This window comes from Phalangium opilio, unplaced genomic scaffold, assembly GCF_054372755.1.
Source record: "Phalangium opilio isolate 3A_F unplaced genomic scaffold, DU_Popi_V2 ptg000078l_1, whole genome shotgun sequence".
NCBI lineage: Eukaryota > Metazoa > Arthropoda > Arachnida > Opiliones > Phalangiidae > Phalangium > Phalangium opilio.
The window spans coordinates 4,115,501-4,133,940 of record NW_028324186.1 but is presented as its reverse complement, the minus strand read 5'-3'; the positions used below and the strand labels follow the sequence as shown (position 1 = coordinate 4,133,940).

The window sequence follows — 18,440 nt, the reverse complement described above, 5'->3', positions numbered from 1 at the left end:
CCACGGACCTCTGGGTTATGGGCCCAGCACGCTTCCACTGCGCCACTCTGCTTACATCACCATTATATGAAAAACTAACTGATACCAAAATAGCAAATGCTACTTTGCATTAACAAAGCAGAGCGTGGTTTCGATCCACGGACCTATGGGTTATGGGCCCAGCACGCTTCCACTGCGCCACTCAGCATACATCACCGTTACATGAAAAACTAACTGATACCAAAATAGCAAATGCTACTTTGCATTAACATAGCAGAGCGTGGTTTCGATCCACGGACCTCTGGGTTATGGGCCAAGCACGCTTCCACTGCGCCACTCTGCTTGCATCACCATTATATGAAAAACTAACTGATACCAAAATAGCAAATGCTACTTTTCAATGACATAGCAGAGCGTGGTTTCGATCCACGGACCTCTGGGTTATTGGCCCAGCACGCTTCCACTGCGCCACTCTGCTTACATCACCAATATATGAAAAACTAACTGATACCAAAAGAGCAAATGCTACTTTCATTAACATAGCAGAGCGTGGTTTCGATCCACGGACCTCTGGGTTATGGGCCCAGCACGCTTCCACTGCGCCACTCTGCTTACATCAACATTATATGAAAAACTAACTGATACCAAAATAGCAAATGCTACTTTGCATTAACATAGCAGAGCGTGGTTTCGATCCACGGACCTCTGGGTTATGGGCCCAGCACGCTTCCACTGCGCCACTCTGCTTACATCACCATTATTTGAAAAATTAACTGATACCAAAATAGCAAATGCTACTTTGCATTAACATAGCAGAGCGTGGTTTCGATCCACGGACCTCTGGTTTATGGGCCCAGCACGCTTCCACTGCGCCACTCTGCTTACATTACCATTATATGAAAAACTAACTGATACCAAAATAGCAAATGCTACTTTGCATTAACATAGCAGAGCGTGGTTTCGATCCACGGACCTCTGGGTTATGGGCCCAGCACGCTTCCACTGCGCCACTCTGCTTACATTACCATTATATGAAAAACTAACTGATACCAAAATAGCAAATGCTACTTTGCATTAACATAGCAGAGCATGGTTTCGATCCACGGACCTCTGGGTTATGGGCCCAGCACGCGTCCACTGCGCCACTCTGCTTACATCACCAATATATGAAAAACTAACTGATACCAAAAGAGCAAATGCTACTTTGCATTAACATAGCAGAGCGTGGTTTCGATCCACGGACCTCTGGGTTATGGGCCCAGCACGCTTCCACTGCGCCACTCTGCTTACATCACCATTATATGAAAAACTAACTGATACCAAAATAGCAAATGCTACTTTGCGTTAACATAGCAGAGCGTGGTTTCGATCCACGGACCTCTGGGTTATGGGCCCAGCACGCTTCCACTGCGCCACTCTGCTTACATCACCATTATATGAAAAATTAACTGATACCAAAATAGCAAATGCTACATTGCATTAACATAGCAGAGCGTGGTTTCGATCCACGGACCTCTGGGTTATGGGCCCAGCACGCTTCCACTGCGCCACTCTGCTTACATTACCATTATATGAAAAACTAACTGATACCAAAATAGCAAATGCTACTTTGCATTAACATAGCAGAGCGTGGTTTCGATCCACGGACCTCTGGGTTATGGGCCCAGCACGCTTCCACTGCGCCACTCTGCTTACATCACCATTATATGAAAAACTAACTGATACCAAAATAGCAAATGCTACTTTTCAATAACATAGCAGAGCGTGGTTTCGATCCACGGACCTCTGGGTTATGGGCCCAGCACGCTTCCACTGCGCCATTCTGCTTACATGATCATTGTATGAACAAACTAACTTATATCAAAATAGCAAGTGCTATTTTGCTTTAATTTAGCAGAGCGTGGTTTCGATCCACGGACCTCTGGGTTATGGGCCCAGTACGCTTCCACTGCGCCACTCTGCTTACATCGCCATTACATGAAAAACTAACTGATACCAAAATAGCAAATGCTACTTTGCATTAACATAGCAGATCGTGGTTTCGATCCACGGACCTCTGGGTTTTGGGCCCAGCACGCTTCCACTGCGCCACTCTGCTTACATCACCATTATATGAAAAACTAACTGATACCAAAATAGCAAATGCTACTTTGCAATAACATAGCAGAGCGTGGTTTCGATCCACGGACCTATGGGTTATGGGCCCAGCACGCTTCCACTGCGCCACTCTGCATACATCACCGTTACATGAAAAACTAACTGATACCAAAATAGCAAATGCTACTTTGCATTAACATAGCAGAGCGTGGTTTCGATCCACGGACCTCTGGGTTATGGGCCAAGCACGCTTCCACTGCGCCACTCTGCTTACATCACCATTATATGAAAAACTAACTGATACCAAAATAGCAAATGCTACTTTTCAATGACATAGCAGAGCGTGGTTTCGATCCACGGACCTCTGGGTTATGGGCCCAGCACGCTTCCACTGCGCCACTCTGCTTACATCACCAATATATGAAAAACTAACTGATACCAAAAGAGCAAATGCTACTTTGCATTAACATAGCAGAGCGTGGTTTCGATCCACGGACCTCTGGGTTTTGGCCCCAGCACGCTTCCACTGCGCCACTCTGCTTACATCACCATTATATGAAAAACTAACTGATACCAAAATAGCAAATGCTACTTTGCAATAACATAGCAGAGCGTGGTTTCGATCCACGGACCTCTGGGTTATGGGCCCAGCACGCTTCCACTGCGCCACTCTGCTTACATGATCATGGTATGAACAAACTAACTTATACCAAAATAGCAAATGCTACTTTGCATTAACATAGCAGAGCGTGGTTTCGATCCACGGACCTCTGGGTTATGGGCCAAGCACGCTTCCACTGCGCCACTCTGCTTGCATCACCATTATATGAAAAACTAACTGATACCAAAATAGCAAATGCTACTTTTCAATGACATAGCAGAGCGTGGTTTTGATCCACGGACCTCTGCGTTATGGGCCCAGCACGCTTCCACTGCGCCACTCTGCTTACATCACCAATATATGAAAAACTAACTGATACCAAAAGAGCAAATGCTACTTTGCATTAACATAGCAGAGCGTGGTTTCGATCCACGGACCTCTGGGTTATGGGCCCAGCACGCTTCCACTGCGCCACTCTGCTTACATCACCATTATATGAAAAACTAACTGATACCAAAATAGCAAATGCTACTTTGCATTAACAAAGCAGAGCGTGGTTTCGATCCACGGACCTATGGGTTATGGGCCCAGCACGCTTCCACTGCGCCACTCAGCATACATCACCGTTACATGAAAAACTAACTGATACCAAAATAGCAAATGCTACTTTGCATTAACATAGCAGAGCGTGGTTTCGATCCACGGACCTCTGGGTTATGGGCCAAGCACGCTTCCACTGCGCCACTCTGCTTGCATCACCATTATATGAAAAACTAACTGATACCAAAATAGCAAATGCTACTTTTCAATGACATAGCAGAGCGTGGTTTCGATCCACGGACCTCTGGGTTATTGGCCCAGCACGCTTCCACTGCGCCACTCTGCTTACATCACCAATATATGAAAAACTAACTGATACCAAAAGAGCAAATGCTACTTTCATTAACATAGCAGAGCGTGGTTTCGATCCACGGACCTCTGGGTTATGGGCCCAGCACGCTTCCACTGCGCCACTCTGCTTACATCAACATTATATGAAAAACTAACTGATACCAAAATAGCAAATGCTACTTTGCATTAACATAGCAGAGCGTGGTTTCGATCCACGGACCTCTGGGTTATGGGCCCAGCACGCTTCCACTGCGCCACTCTGCTTACATCACCATTATTTGAAAAATTAACTGATACCAAAATAGCAAATGCTACTTTGCATTAACATAGCAGAGCGTGGTTTCGATCCACGGACCTCTGGTTTATGGGCCCAGCACGCTTCCACTGCGCCACTCTGCTTACATTACCATTATATGAAAAACTAACTGATACCAAAATAGCAAATGCTACTTTGCATTAACATAGCAGAGCGTGGTTTCGATCCACGGACCTCTGGGTTATGGGCCCAGCACGCTTCCACTGCGCCACTCTGCTTACATTACCATTATATGAAAAACTAACTGATACCAAAATAGCAAATGCTACTTTGCATTAACATAGCAGAGCATGGTTTCGATCCACGGACCTCTGGGTTATGGGCCCAGCACGCGTCCACTGCGCCACTCTGCTTACATCACCAATATATGAAAAACTAACTGATACCAAAAGAGCAAATGCTACTTTGCATTAACATAGCAGAGCGTGGTTTCGATCCACGGACCTCTGGGTTATGGGCCCAGCACGCTTCCACTGCGCCACTCTGCTTACATCACCATTATATGAAAAACTAACTGATACCAAAATAGCAAATGCTACTTTGCGTTAACATAGCAGAGCGTGGTTTCGATCCACGGACCTCTGGGTTATGGGCCCAGCACGCTTCCACTGCGCCACTCTGCTTACATCACCATTATATGAAAAATTAACTGATACCAAAATAGCAAATGCTACATTGCATTAACATAGCAGAGCGTGGTTTCGATCCACGGACCTCTGGGTTATGGGCCCAGCACGCTTCCACTGCGCCACTCTGCTTACATTACCATTATATGAAAAACTAACTGATACCAAAATAGCAAATGCTACTTTGCATTAACATAGCAGAGCGTGGTTTCGATCCACGGACCTCTGGGTTATGGGCCCAGCACGCTTCCACTGCGCCACTCTGCTTACATCACCATTATATGAAAAACTAACTGATACCAAAATAGCAAATGCTACTTTTCAATAACATAGCAGAGCGTGGTTTCGATCCACGGACCTCTGGGTTATGGGCCCAGCACGCTTCCACTGCGCCATTCTGCTTACATGATCATTGTATGAACAAACTAACTTATATCAAAATAGCAAGTGCTATTTTGCTTTAATTTAGCAGAGCGTGGTTTCGATCCACGGACCTCTGGGTTATGGGCCCAGTACGCTTCCACTGCGCCACTCTGCTTACATCGCCATTACATGAAAAACTAACTGATACCAAAATAGCAAATGCTACTTTGCATTAACATAGCAGATCGTGGTTTCGATCCACGGACCTCTGGGTTTTGGGCCCAGCACGCTTCCACTGCGCCACTCTGCTTACATCACCATTATATGAAAAACTAACTGATACCAAAATAGCAAATGCTACTTTGCAATAACATAGCAGAGCGTGGTTTCGATCCACGGACCTCTGGGTTTTGGGCCCAGCACGCTTCCACTGCGCCACTCTGCTTACAGCACCATTCTATGAAAAACTAACTGATACCAAAATAGCAAATGCTAATTTGCATTAACTTAGCAGAGCGTGGTTTCGATCCACTGACCTCTGGGTTATGGGCCCAGCACGCTTCCACTGCGCCATTCTGCTTACATGATCATTGTATGAACAAACTAACTTATATCAAAATAGCAAGTGCTATTTTGCTTTAATTTAGCAGAGCGTGGTTTCGATCCACGGACCTCTGGGTTATGGGCCCAGTACGCTTCCACTGCGCCACTCTGCTTACATCGCCATTATATGAAAAACTAACTGATATCAAAATAGCAAGTGCTACTTTGCATTAACATAGCAGAGCGTGGTTTCGATCCACGGACCTATGGGTTATGGGCCCAGCACGCTTCCACTGCGCCACTCTGCATACATCACCGTTACATGAAAAACTAACTGATACCAAAATAGCAAATGCTACTTTGCATTAACATAGCAGAGCGTGGTTTCGATCCACGGACCTCTGGGTTATGGGCCAAGCACGCTTCCACTGCGCCACTCTGCTTATATCACCATTATATGAAAAACTAACTGATACAAAAATAGCAAATGCTACTTTTCAATAACATAGCAGAGCGTGGTTTCGATCCACGGACCTCTGGGTTATGGGCCCAGCACGCTTCCACTGCGCCACTCTGCTTACATAACCAATATATGAAAAACTAACTGATACCAAAAGAGCAAATGCTACTTTGCATTAACATAGCAGAGCGTGGTTTCGATCCACGGACCTCTGGGTTATGGGCCCAGCACGCTTCCACTGCGCCACTCTGCTTACATCACCATTATATGAAAAATTAACTGATACCAAAATAGCAAATGCTACTTTGCATTAACGTAGTAGAGCGTGGTTTCGATCCACGGACCTCTGGGTTATGGGCCCAGCACGCTTCCACTGCGCCACTCTGCTTACATTACCATTATATGAAAAACTAACTGATACCAAAATAGCAAATGCTACTTTGCATTAACATAGCAGAGCGTGGTTTCGATCCACGGACCTCTGGGTTATGGGCCCAGCACGCTTCCTCTGCGCCACTCTGCTTACATCACCATTATATGAAAAACTAACTGATACCAAAATAGCAAATGCTACTTTTCAATAACATAGCAGAGCGTGGTTTCGATCCACGGACCTCTGGGTTATGGGCCCAGCACGCTTCCACTGCGCCACTCTGCTTACATCACCAATACATGAAAAACTAACTGATACCAAAAGAGCAAATGCTACTTTGCATTAACATAGCAGAGCGTGGTTTCGATCCACGGACCTCTGGGTTATGGGCCCAGCACGCTTCCACTGCGATATTCTGCTTGCATCACCATTATATGAAAAACTAACTGATAGCAAAATAGCAAGTGCTATTTTGCTTTAATTTAGCAGAGCGTGGTTTCGATCCACTGACCTCTGGGTTATGGGCCCAGCACGCTTCCACTGCGCCATTCTGCTTACATGATCATTGTATGAACAAACTAACTTATATCAAAATAGCAAGTGCTATTTTGCTTTAATTTAGCAGAGCGTGGTTTCGATCCACGGACCTCTGGGTTATGGGCCCAGTACGCTTCCACTGCGCCACTCTGCTTACATCGCCATTATATGAAAAACTAACTGATACCAAAATAGCAAATGCTACTTTGCATTAACATAGTAGAGCGTGGTTTCGATCCATGGACATCTGGGTCATGGGCCCAGCAAGCTTCCACTGCGCCACTCTGCATACATCACCGTTACATGAAAAACTGATAGCAAAATAGCAAATGCTACTTTGCAATAACATAGCAGAGCGTGGTTTCGATCCACGGACCTCTGGGTTATGGGCCCAGCACGCTTCCACTGCGCCACTCTGCTTACATCACCATTCTATGAAAAACTAACTGATACCAAAATAGGAAATGCTACTTTGCCTTAACATGGCAGAGCGTGGTTTCGATCCACGGACCTCTGGGTTATGGGCCCAGAAAGCTTCCACTGCGCTACTCGGCTTACATGATCGTGGTATGAACAAACTAACTTATATCAAAATAGCAAGTGCTACTTTGCATTAACATAGCAGAGCGTGGTTTCGATCCACGGACCTATGGGTTATGGGCCCAGCTCGCTTCCACTGCACCACTCTGCATACATCACCGTCACATGAAAAACTAACTGATAGCAAAATAGCAAATGCTACTTTGCAATAACATAGCAGAGCGTGGTTTCGATCCACGGACCTCTGGCTTATGGGCCCAGCACGCTTCCACTGCGCCACTCTGCTTACATCACCATCATATGAAAAACTAACTGATACCAAAATAGCAAATGCTCCTTTGCATTAACATAGCAGAGCGTGGTTTCGATCCACGGACCTCAGGGTTATGGGCCAAGCACGCTTCCACTGCCCCTCTGCTTACATCACCATTATATGAAAAACTAACTGATACCAAAATAGCAAATGCTACTTTTCAATAACATAGCAGAGCGTGGTTTCGATCCACGGACCTCTGGGTTATGGGCCTAGCACGCTTCCACTGCGCCACTCTGCTTACATAACCATTATATGAAAAACTAACTGATACCAAAATAGCAAATGCTACTTTGCATTAACATAGCAGAGCGTGGTTACGATCCACGGAGCTCTGGGTTTTGGGCCCAGCACGCTTCCACTGCGCCACTCTGCTTACATCACCATTATATGAAAAACTAACTGATACCAAAATAGCAAATGCTACTTTGCAATAACATAGCAGAGCGTGGTTTCGATCCACGGACCTCTGGGTTATGGGCCCAGCACGCTTCCACTGCGCCACTCTGCTTACATGATCATGGTATGAACAAACTATCTTATATCAAAATAGCAAGTGCTACTTTGCATTAACATAGCAGAGCGTGGTTTCGATACACGGACCTATGGGTTATGGGCCCAGCACGCTTCCACTGCGCCACTCTGCATACATCACCGTTACATGAAAAACTAACTGATAGCAAAATAGCAAATGCTACTTTGCAATAACATAGCAGAGCGTGGTTTCGATCCACGGACCTCTGGGTTATGGGCCCAGCACGCTTCCACTGCGCCACTCTGCTTACATCACCATTATATGAAAAACTAACTGATACCAAAATAGCAAATGCTACTTTTCAATAACATAGCAGAGCGTGGTTTCGATCCACGGACCTCTGGGTTATGGGCCCAGCACGCTTCCACTGCGCCATTCTGCTTACATGATCATTGTATGAACAAACTAACTTATATCAAAATAGCAAGTGCTATTTTGCTTTAATTTAGCAGAGCGTGGTTTCGATCCACGGACCTCTGGGTTATGGGCCCAGTACGCTTCCACTGCGCCACTCTGCTTACATCGCCATTATATGAAAAACTAACTGATACCAAAATAGCAAATGCTACTTTGCATTAACATAGTAGAGCGTGGTTTCGATCCATGGACCTCTGGGTCATGGGCCCAGCAAGCTTCCACTGCGCCACTCTGCATACATCACCGTTACATGAAAAACTGATAGCAAAATAGCAAATGCTACTTTGCAATAACATAGCAGAGCGTGGTTTCGATCCACGGACCTCTGGGTTATGGGCCCAGCACGCTTCCACTGCGCCACTCTGCTTACATCACCATTCTATGAAAAACTAACTGATACCAAAATAGGAAATGCTACTTTGCCTTAACATGGCAGAGCGTGGTTTCGATCCACGGACCTCTGGGTTATGGGCCCAGAAAGCTTCCACTGCGCTACTCGGCTTACATGATCGTGGTATGAACAAACTAACTTATATCAAAATAGCAAGTGCTACTTTGCATTAACATAGCAGAGCGTGGTTTCGATCCACGGACCTATGGGTTATGGGCCCAGCTCGCTTCCACTGCACCACTCTGCATACATCACCGTCACATGAAAAACTAACTGATAGCAAAATAGCAAATGCTACTTTGCAATAACATAGCAGAGCGTGGTTTCGATCCACGGACCTCTGGCTTATGGGCCCAGCACGCTTCCACTGCGCCACTCTGCTTACATCACCATCATATGAAAAACTAACTGATACCAAAATAGCAAATGCTCCTTTGCATTAACATAGCAGAGCGTGGTTTCGATCCACGGACCTCAGGGTTATGGGCCAAGCACGCTTCCACTGCCCCTCTGCTTACATCACCATTATATGAAAAACTAACTGATACCAAAATAGCAAATGCTACTTTTCAATAACATAGCAGAGCGTGGTTTCGATCCACGGACCTCTGGGTTATGGGCCTAGCACGCTTCCACTGCGCCACTCTGCTTACATAACCATTATATGAAAAACTAACTGATACCAAAATAGCAAATGCTACTTTGCATTAACATAGCAGAGCGTGGTTACGATCCACGGAGCTCTGGGTTTTGGGCCCAGCACGCTTCCACTGCGCCACTCTGCTTACATCACCATTATATGAAAAACTAACTGATACCAAAATAGCAAATGCTACTTTGCAATAACATAGCAGAGCGTGGTTTCGATCCACGGACCTCTGGGTTATGGGCCCAGCACGCTTCCACTGCGCCACTCTGCTTACATGATCATGGTATGAACAAACTATCTTATATCAAAATAGCAAGTGCTACTTTGCATTAACATAGCAGAGCGTGGTTTCGATACACGGACCTCTGGGTTATGGGCCCAGCACGCTTCCACTGCGCCACTCTGCTTACATCACCATTATATGAAAAACTAACTGATACCAAAATAGCAAATGCTACTTTTCAATAACATAGCAGAGCGTGGTTTCGATCCACGGACCTCTGGGTTATGGGCCCAGCACGCTTCCACTGCGCCACTCTGCTTACATCACCAATATATGAAAAACTAACTGATACCAAAATAGCAAATGCTACTTTTCAATAACATAGCAGAGCGTGGTTTCGATCCACGGACCTCTGGGTTATGGGCCCAGCACGCTTCCACTGCGCCACTCTGCTTACATCACCAATATATGAAAAACTAACTGATACCAAAATAGCAAATGCTACTTTTCAATAACATAGCAGAGCGTGGTTTCGATCCACGGACCTCTGGGTTATGGGCCCAGCACGCTTCCACTGCGCCACTCTGCTTACATCACCAATATATGAAAAACTAACTGATACCAAAATATCAAATGCTACTTTGCATTAACATAGCAGAGCGTGGTTTCAATCCACGGACCTCTGGGTTATGGGCCCAGCACGCTTCCACTGCGCCACTCTGCTTACATCATCATTATAGGAAAAACTAACTGATACCAAAATAGGAAATGCTACTTTGCCTTAACATAGCAGAGCGTGTTTTCGATCCACGGACCTCTGGGTTATGGGCCCAGCAAGCTTCCACTGCGCTACTCTGCTTACATGATCATGGTATGAACAAACTAAATTATATCAAAATAGCAAGTGCTGCTTTGCATTAACATAGCAGAGCGTGGTTTCGATCCACGGACCTATGGGTTATGGGCCCAGCACGCTTCCACTGCGCCACTCTGCATACATCACCGTTACATGAAAAACTAACTGATAGCAAAATAGCAAATGCTACTTTTCAACAACATAGCAGAGCGTGGTCTCTATCCACGGACCTCTGTGTTATGGGCCCAGCACGCTTCCATTGCGCCACTCTGCTTACATGATCATTGTATGAACAAACTAACTTATATCAAAATAGCAAGTGCTATTTTGCGTTAATTTAGCAGAGCGTGGTTTCGATCCACGGACCTCTGGGTTATAGGCCCAGCACGCTTCCACTGCGCCATTCTGCTTACATCACCATTATATGAAAAACTAACTGATAGCAAAATAGCAAGTGCTATTTGCTTTAATTTAGCAGAGCGTGGTTTCGATCCACTGACCTCTGGGTTATGGGCCCAGCACGCTTCCACTGCGCCATTCTGCTTACATCTCCATTATATGAAAAACTAACTGATAGCAAAATAGCAAGTGCTATTTTGCTTTAATTTAGCAGAGCGTGGTTTCGATCCACGGACCTCTGGGTTATAGGCCCAGCACGCTTCCACTGCGCCATTCTGCTTACATCACCATTATATGAAAACCTAACTGATAGCAAAATAGCAAGTGCTATTTTGCTTTAATTTAGCAGAGCGTGGTTTCGATCCACTGACCTCTGGGTTATGGGCCCAGCACGCTTCCACTGCGCCATTCTGCTTACATGATCATTGTATGAACAAACTAACTTATATCAAAATAGCAAGTGCTATTTTGCATTAACATAGCAGAGCGTGGTTTCGATCCACGGACCTCTGGGTTATGGGTCCAGTACGCTTCCACTGCGCCACTCTGCTTACATCGCCATTATATGAAAAACTAACTGATACCAAAATAGCAAATGCTACTTTGCAATAACATAGCAGAGCGTGGTTTCGATCCACGGACCTCTGGGTTTTGGGCCCAGCACGCTTCCACTGCGCCACTCTGCTTACATCACCAATATATGAAAAACTAACTGATACCATAAGAGCAAATGCTACTTTGCATTAACATAGCAGAGCGTGGTTTCGATCCACGGACCTCTGAGTTATGGGCCCAGCACGCTTCCACTGCGCCACTCTGCTTACATAACCATTATATGAAAAACTAACTGATACCAAAATAGCAAATGCTATTTTGCATTAACATAGCAGAGCGTGGTTTCGATCCACGGACCTCTGGGTTTTGGGCCCAGCACGCTTCCACTGCGCCACTCTGCTTACATCACCATTATATGAAAAACTAACTGATACCAAAATAGCAAATGCTACTTTGCATTAACATAGCAGAGCGTGGTTTCGATCCACGGACCTCTGGGTTATGGGCCCAGTACGCTTCCACTGCGCCACTCTGCTTACATCACCAATATATGAAAAACTAACTGATACCATAAGAGCAAATGCTACTTTGCATTAACATAGCAGAGCGTGGTTTCGATCCACGGACCTCTGAGTTATGGGCCCAGCACGCTTCCACTGCGCCATTCTGCTTACATCACCATTATATGAAAACCTAACTGATAGCAAAATAGCAAGTGCTATTTTGCTTTAATTTAGCAGAGCGTGGTTTCGATCCACGGACCTCTGGGTTATAGGCCCAGCACGCTTCCACTGCGCCATTCTGCTTACATCACCATTATATGAAAACCTAACTGATAGCAAAATAGCAAGTGCTATTTTGCTTTAATTTAGCAGAGCGTGGTTTCGATCCACTGACCTCTGGGTTATGGGCCCAGCACGCTTCCACTGCGCCATTCTGCTTACATGATCATTGTATGAACAAACTAACTTATATCAAAATAGCAAGTGCTATTTTGCATTAACATAGCAGAGCGTGGTTTCGATCCACGGACCTCTGGGTTATGGGTCCAGTACGCTTCCACTGCGCCACTCTGCTTACATCGCCATTATATGAAAAACTAACTGATACCAAAATAGCAAATGCTACTTTGCAATAACATAGCAGAGCGTGGTTTCGATCCACGGACCTCTGGGTTTTGGGCCCAGCACGCTTCCACTGCGCCACTCTGCTTACATCACCAATATATGAAAAACTAACTGATACCATAAGAGCAAATGCTACTTTGCATTAACGTAGCAGAGCGTGGTTTCGATCCACGGACCTCTGAGTTATGGGCCCAGCACGCTTCCACTGCGCCACTCTGCTTACATAACCATTATATGAAAAACTAACTGATACCAAAATAGCAAATGCTATTTTGCATTAACATAGCAGAGCGTGGTTTCGATCCACGGACCTCTGGGTTTTGGGCCCAGCACGCTTCCACTGCGCCACTCTGCTTACATCACCATTATATGAAAAACTAACTGATACCAAAATAGCAAATGCTACTTTGCATTAACATAGCAGAGCGTGGTTTCGATCCACGGACCTCTGGGTTATGGGCCCAGTACGCTTCCACTGCGCCACTCTGCTTACATCACCAATATATGAAAAACTAACTGATACCATAAGAGCAAATGCTACTTTGCATTAACATAGCAGAGCGTGGTTTCGATCCACGGACCTCTGAGTTATGGGCCCAGCACGCTTCCACTGCGCCACTCTGCTTACATCGCCATTATATGAAAAACTAACTGATACCAAAATAGCAAATGCTACTTTGCATTAATATAGCAGAGCGTGGTTTCGATCCACGGACCTCTGGGTTATGGGCCCAGCACGCTTCTACTGCGCCACTCTGCTTACATCACCATTATATGAAAAACTAACTGATACCAAAATAGCAAATGCTACTTTTCAACAACATAGCAGAGCGTGGTCTCGATCCACGGACCTCTGTGTTATGGGCCCAGCACGCTTCCATTGCGCCACTCTGCTTACATGATCATTGTATGAACAAACTAACTTATATCAAAATAGCAAGTGCTATTTTGCGTTAATTTAGCAGAGCGTGGTTTCGATCCACGGACCTCTGGGTTATAGGCCCAGCACGCTTCCACTGCGCCATTCTGCTTACATCACCATTATATGAAAAACTAACTGATAGCAAAATAGCAAGTGCTATTTTGCTTTAATTTAGCAGAGCGTGGTTTCGATCCACTGACCTCTGGGTTATGGGCCCAGCACGCTTCCACTGCGCCATTCTGCTTACATCTCCATTATATGAAAAACTAACTGATAGCAAAATAGCAAGTGCTATTTTGCTTTAATTTAGCAGAGCGTGGTTTCGATCCACGGACCTCCGGGTTATGGGCCCAGCACGCTTCCACTGCGCCACTCTGCTTACATAACCATTATATGAAAAACTAACTGATACCAAAATAGCAAATGCTACTTTGCAATAACATAGCAGAGCGTGGTTTCGATCCACGGACCTCTGGGTTTTGGGCCCAGCACGCTTCCACTGCGCCACTCTGCTTACATCACCATTATATGAAAAACTAACTGATACCAAAATAGCAAATGCTACTTTGCAATAACATAGCAGAGCGTGGTTTCGATCCACGGACCTCTGGGTTTTGGGCCCAGCACGCTTCCACTGCGCCACTCTGCTTACATCACCGATATATGAAAAACTAACTGATACCATAAGAGCAAATGCTACTTTGCATTAACATAGTAGAGCGTGGTTTCGATCCACGGACCTCTGAGTTATGGGCCCAGCACGCTTCCATTGCGCCACTCTGCTTACATGATCATTGTATGAACAAACTAACTTATATCAAAATAGCAAGTGCTATTTTGCGTTAATTTAGCAGAGCGTGGTTTCGATCCACGGACCTCTGGGTTATGGGCCCAGCACGCTTCCACTGCGCCATTCTGCTTACATCACCATTATATGAAAAACTAACTGATAGCAAAATAGCAAGTGCTATTTTGCTTTAATTTAGCAGAGCGTGGTTTCGATCCACTGACCTCTGGGTTATGGGCCCAGCACGCTTCCACTGCGCCATTCTGCTTACATGATCATTGTATGAACAAACTAACTGATAGCAAAAGAGCAAGTGCTATTTTGCTTTAATTTAGCAGAGCGTGGTTTCGATCCACTGACCTCTGGGTTATGGGCCCAGCACGCTTCCACTGCGCCATTCTGCTTACATGATCATTGTATGAACAAACTAACTGATAGCAAAAGAGCAAGTGCTATTTTGCTTTAATTTAGCAGAGCGTGGTTTCGATCCACTGACCTCTGGGTTATGGGCCCAGCACGCTTCCACTGCGCCATTCTGCTTACATGATCATTGTATGAACAAACTAACTTAAATCAAAATAGCAAGTGCTATTTTGCTTTAATTTAGCTGAGCGTGGTTTCGATCCACGGACCTCTTGGTTATGGGCCCAGTACGCTTCCACTGCGCCACTCTGCTTACATCGCCATTATATGAAAAACTAACTGATACCAAAATAGCAAATGTTACATTGCATTAACATAGCAGAGCGTGGTTTCGATCCACGGACCTCTGTGTTATGGGCCCAGCACGCTTCCATTGCGCCACTCTGCTTACATGATCATTGTATGAACAAACTAACTTATATCAAAATAGCAAGTGCTATTTTGCGTTAATTTAGCAGAGCGTGGTTTCGATCCACGGACCTCTGGGTTATAGGCCCAGCACGCTTCCACTGCGCCATTCTGCTTACATCACCATTATATGAAAAACTAACTGATAGCAAAATAGCAAGTGCTATTTTGCTTTAATTTAGCAGAGCGTGGTTTCGATCCACGGACCTCTGAGTTATGGGCCCAGCACGCTTCCACTGCGCCATTCTGCTTACATCACCATTATATGAAAACCTAACTAATAGCAAAATAGCAAGTGCTATTTTGCTTTAATTTAGCAGAGCGTGGTTTCGATCCACGGACCTCTGGGTTATAGGCCCAGCACGCTTCCACTGCGCCATTCTGCTTACATCACCATTATATGAAAACCTAACTGATAGCAAAATAGCAAGTGCTATTTTGCTTTAATTTAGCAGAGCGTGGTTTCGATCCACTGACCTCTGGGTTATGGGCCCAGCACGCTTCCACTGCGCCATTCTGCTTACATGATCATTGTATGAACAAACTAACTTATATCAAAATAGCAAGTGCTATTTTGCATTAACATAGCAGAGCGTGGTTTCGATCCACGGACCTCTGGGTTATGGGTCCAGTACGCTTCCACTGCGCCACTCTGCTTACATCGCCATTATATGAAAAACTAACTGATACCAAAATAGCAAATGCTACTTTGCAATAACATAGCAGAGCGTGGTTTCGATCCACGGACCTCTGGGTTTTGGGCCCAGCACGCTTCCACTGCGCCACTCTGCTTACATCACCAATATATGAAAAACTAACTGATACCATAAGAGCAAATGCTACTTTGCATTAACGTAGCAGAGCGTGGTTTCGATCCACGGACCTCTGAGTTATGGGCCCAGCACGCTTCCACTGCGCCACTCTGCTTACATAACCATTATATGAAAAACTAACTGATACCAAAATAGCAAATGCTATTTTGCATTAACATAGCAGAGCGTGGTTTCGATCCACGGACCTCTGGGTTTTGGGCCCAGCACGCTTCCACTGCGCCACTCTGCTTACATCACCATTATATGAAAAACTAACTGATACCAAAATAGCAAATGCTACTTTGCATTAACATAGCAGAGCGTGGTTTCGATCCACGGACCTCTGGGTTATGGGCCCAGTACGCTTCCACTGCGCCACTCTGCTTACATCACCAATATATGAAAAACTAACTGATACCATAAGAGCAAATGCTACTTTGCATTAACATAGCAGAGCGTGGTTTCGATCCACGGACCTCTGAGTTATGGGCCCAGCACGCTTCCACTGCGCCACTCTGCTTACATCGCCATTATATGAAAAACTAACTGATACCAAAATAGCAAATGCTACTTTGCATTAATATAGCAGAGCGTGGTTTCGATCCACGGACCTCTGGGTTATGGGCCCAGCACGCTTCTACTGCGCCACTCTGCTTACATCACCATTATATGAAAAACTAACTGATACCAAAATAGCAAATGCTACTTTTCAACAACATAGCAGAGCGTGGTCTCGATCCACGGAACTCTGTGTTATGGGCCCAGCACGCTTCCATTGCGCCACTCTGCTTACATGATCATTGTATGAACAAACTAACTTATATCAAAATAGCAAGTGCTATTTTGCGTTAATTTAGCAGAGCGTGGTTTCGATCCACGGACCTCTGGGTTATAGGCCCAGCACGCTTCCACTGCGCCATTCTGCTTACATCACCATTATATGAAAAACTAACTGATAGCAAAATAGCAAGTGCTATTTTGCTTTAATTTAGCAGAGCGTGGTTTCGATCCACTGACCTCTGGGTTATGGGCCCAGCACGCTTCCACTGCGCCATTCTGCTTACATCTCCATTATATGAAAAACTAACTGATAGCAAAATAGCAAGTGCTATTTTGCTTTAATTTAGCAGAGCGTGGTTTCGATCCACGGACCTCTGGGTTATGGGCCCAGCACGCTTCCACTGCGCCACTCTGCTTACATAACCATTATATGAAAAACTAACTGATACCAAAATAGCAAATGCTACTTTGCAATAACATAGCAGAGCGTGGTTTCGATCCACGGACCTCTGGGTTTTGGGCCCAGCACGCTTCCACTGCGCCACTCTGCTTACATCACCATTATATGAAAAACTAACTGATACCAAAATAGCAAATGCTACTTTGCAATAACATAGCAGAGCGTGGTTTCGATCCACGGACCTCTGGGTTTTGGGCCCAGCACGCTTCCACTGCGCCACTCTGCTTACATCACCGATATATGAAAAACTAACTGATACCATAAGAGCAAATGCTACTTTGCATTAACATAGTAGAGCGTGGTTTCGATCCACGGACCTCTGAGTTATGGGCCCAGCACGCTTCCATTGCGCCACTCTGCTTACATGATCATTGTATGAACAAACTAACTTATATCAAAATAGCAAGTGCTATTTTGCGTTAATTTAGCAGAGCGTGGTTTCGATCCACGGACCTCTGGGTTATGGGCCCAGCACGCTTCCACTGCGCCATTCTGCTTACATCACCATTATATGAAAAACTAACTGATAGCAAAATAGCAAGTGCTATTTTGCTTTAATTTAGCAGAGCGTGGTTTCGATCCACTGACCTCTGGGTTATGGGCCCAGCACGCTTCCACTGCGCCATTCTGCTTACATGATCATTGTATGAACAAACTAACTGATAGCAAAAGAGCAAGTGCTATTTTGCTTTAATTTAGCAGAGCGTGGTTTCGATCCACTGACCTCTGGGTTATGGGCCCAGCACGCTTCCACTGCGCCATTCTGCTTACATGATCATTGTATGAACAAACTAACTGATAGCAAAAGAGCAAGTGCTATTTTGCTTTAATTTAGCAGAGCGTGGTTTCGATCCACTGACCTCTGGGTTATGGGCCCAGCACGCTTCCACTGCGCCATTCTGCTTACATGATCATTGTATGAACAAACTAACTTAAATCAAAATAGCAAGTGCTATTTTGCTTTAATTTAGCTGAGCGTGGTTTCGATCCACGGACCTCTTGGTTATGGGCCCAGTACGCTTCCACTGCGCCACTCTGCTTACATCGCCATTATATG

At 45.3% G+C, this 18,440-nt stretch overlaps 9 non-coding genes across 9 annotated transcripts; all 9 read right to left on the bottom strand.

Annotated features, from left to right (window-relative positions):
• Positions 1–385: 385 nt before the first annotated feature.
• Positions 386–457, bottom strand: TRNAI-AAU (transfer RNA isoleucine (anticodon AAU)). Its single transcript has one exon. It is a non-coding gene; the product is annotated as a tRNA-Ile (tRNA).
• A 3,034-nt stretch (positions 458–3,491) lies between these two features.
• TRNAI-AAU (transfer RNA isoleucine (anticodon AAU)) lies at positions 3,492–3,563 on the bottom strand. Its single transcript has one exon. It is a non-coding gene; the product is annotated as a tRNA-Ile (tRNA).
• Positions 3,564–11,048: 7,485 nt separating this feature from the next.
• On the bottom strand, positions 11,049–11,120 carry TRNAI-UAU (transfer RNA isoleucine (anticodon UAU)). Its single transcript has one exon. It is a non-coding gene; the product is annotated as a tRNA-Ile (tRNA).
• A 197-nt stretch (positions 11,121–11,317) lies between these two features.
• TRNAI-UAU (transfer RNA isoleucine (anticodon UAU)) lies at positions 11,318–11,389 on the bottom strand. The gene has a single exon. It is a non-coding gene; the product is annotated as a tRNA-Ile (tRNA).
• A 1,009-nt stretch (positions 11,390–12,398) lies between these two features.
• TRNAI-UAU (transfer RNA isoleucine (anticodon UAU)) lies at positions 12,399–12,470 on the bottom strand. Its single transcript has one exon. It is a non-coding gene; the product is annotated as a tRNA-Ile (tRNA).
• Positions 12,471–13,750: 1,280 nt separating this feature from the next.
• TRNAI-UAU (transfer RNA isoleucine (anticodon UAU)) lies at positions 13,751–13,822 on the bottom strand. The gene has a single exon. It is a non-coding gene; the product is annotated as a tRNA-Ile (tRNA).
• A 1,553-nt stretch (positions 13,823–15,375) lies between these two features.
• On the bottom strand, positions 15,376–15,447 carry TRNAI-UAU (transfer RNA isoleucine (anticodon UAU)). Its single transcript has one exon. It is a non-coding gene; the product is annotated as a tRNA-Ile (tRNA).
• A 198-nt stretch (positions 15,448–15,645) lies between these two features.
• Positions 15,646–15,717, bottom strand: TRNAI-UAU (transfer RNA isoleucine (anticodon UAU)). Its single transcript has one exon. It is a non-coding gene; the product is annotated as a tRNA-Ile (tRNA).
• A 1,280-nt stretch (positions 15,718–16,997) lies between these two features.
• Positions 16,998–17,069, bottom strand: TRNAI-UAU (transfer RNA isoleucine (anticodon UAU)). The gene has a single exon. It is a non-coding gene; the product is annotated as a tRNA-Ile (tRNA).
• Positions 17,070–18,440: the final 1,371 nt, after the last annotated feature.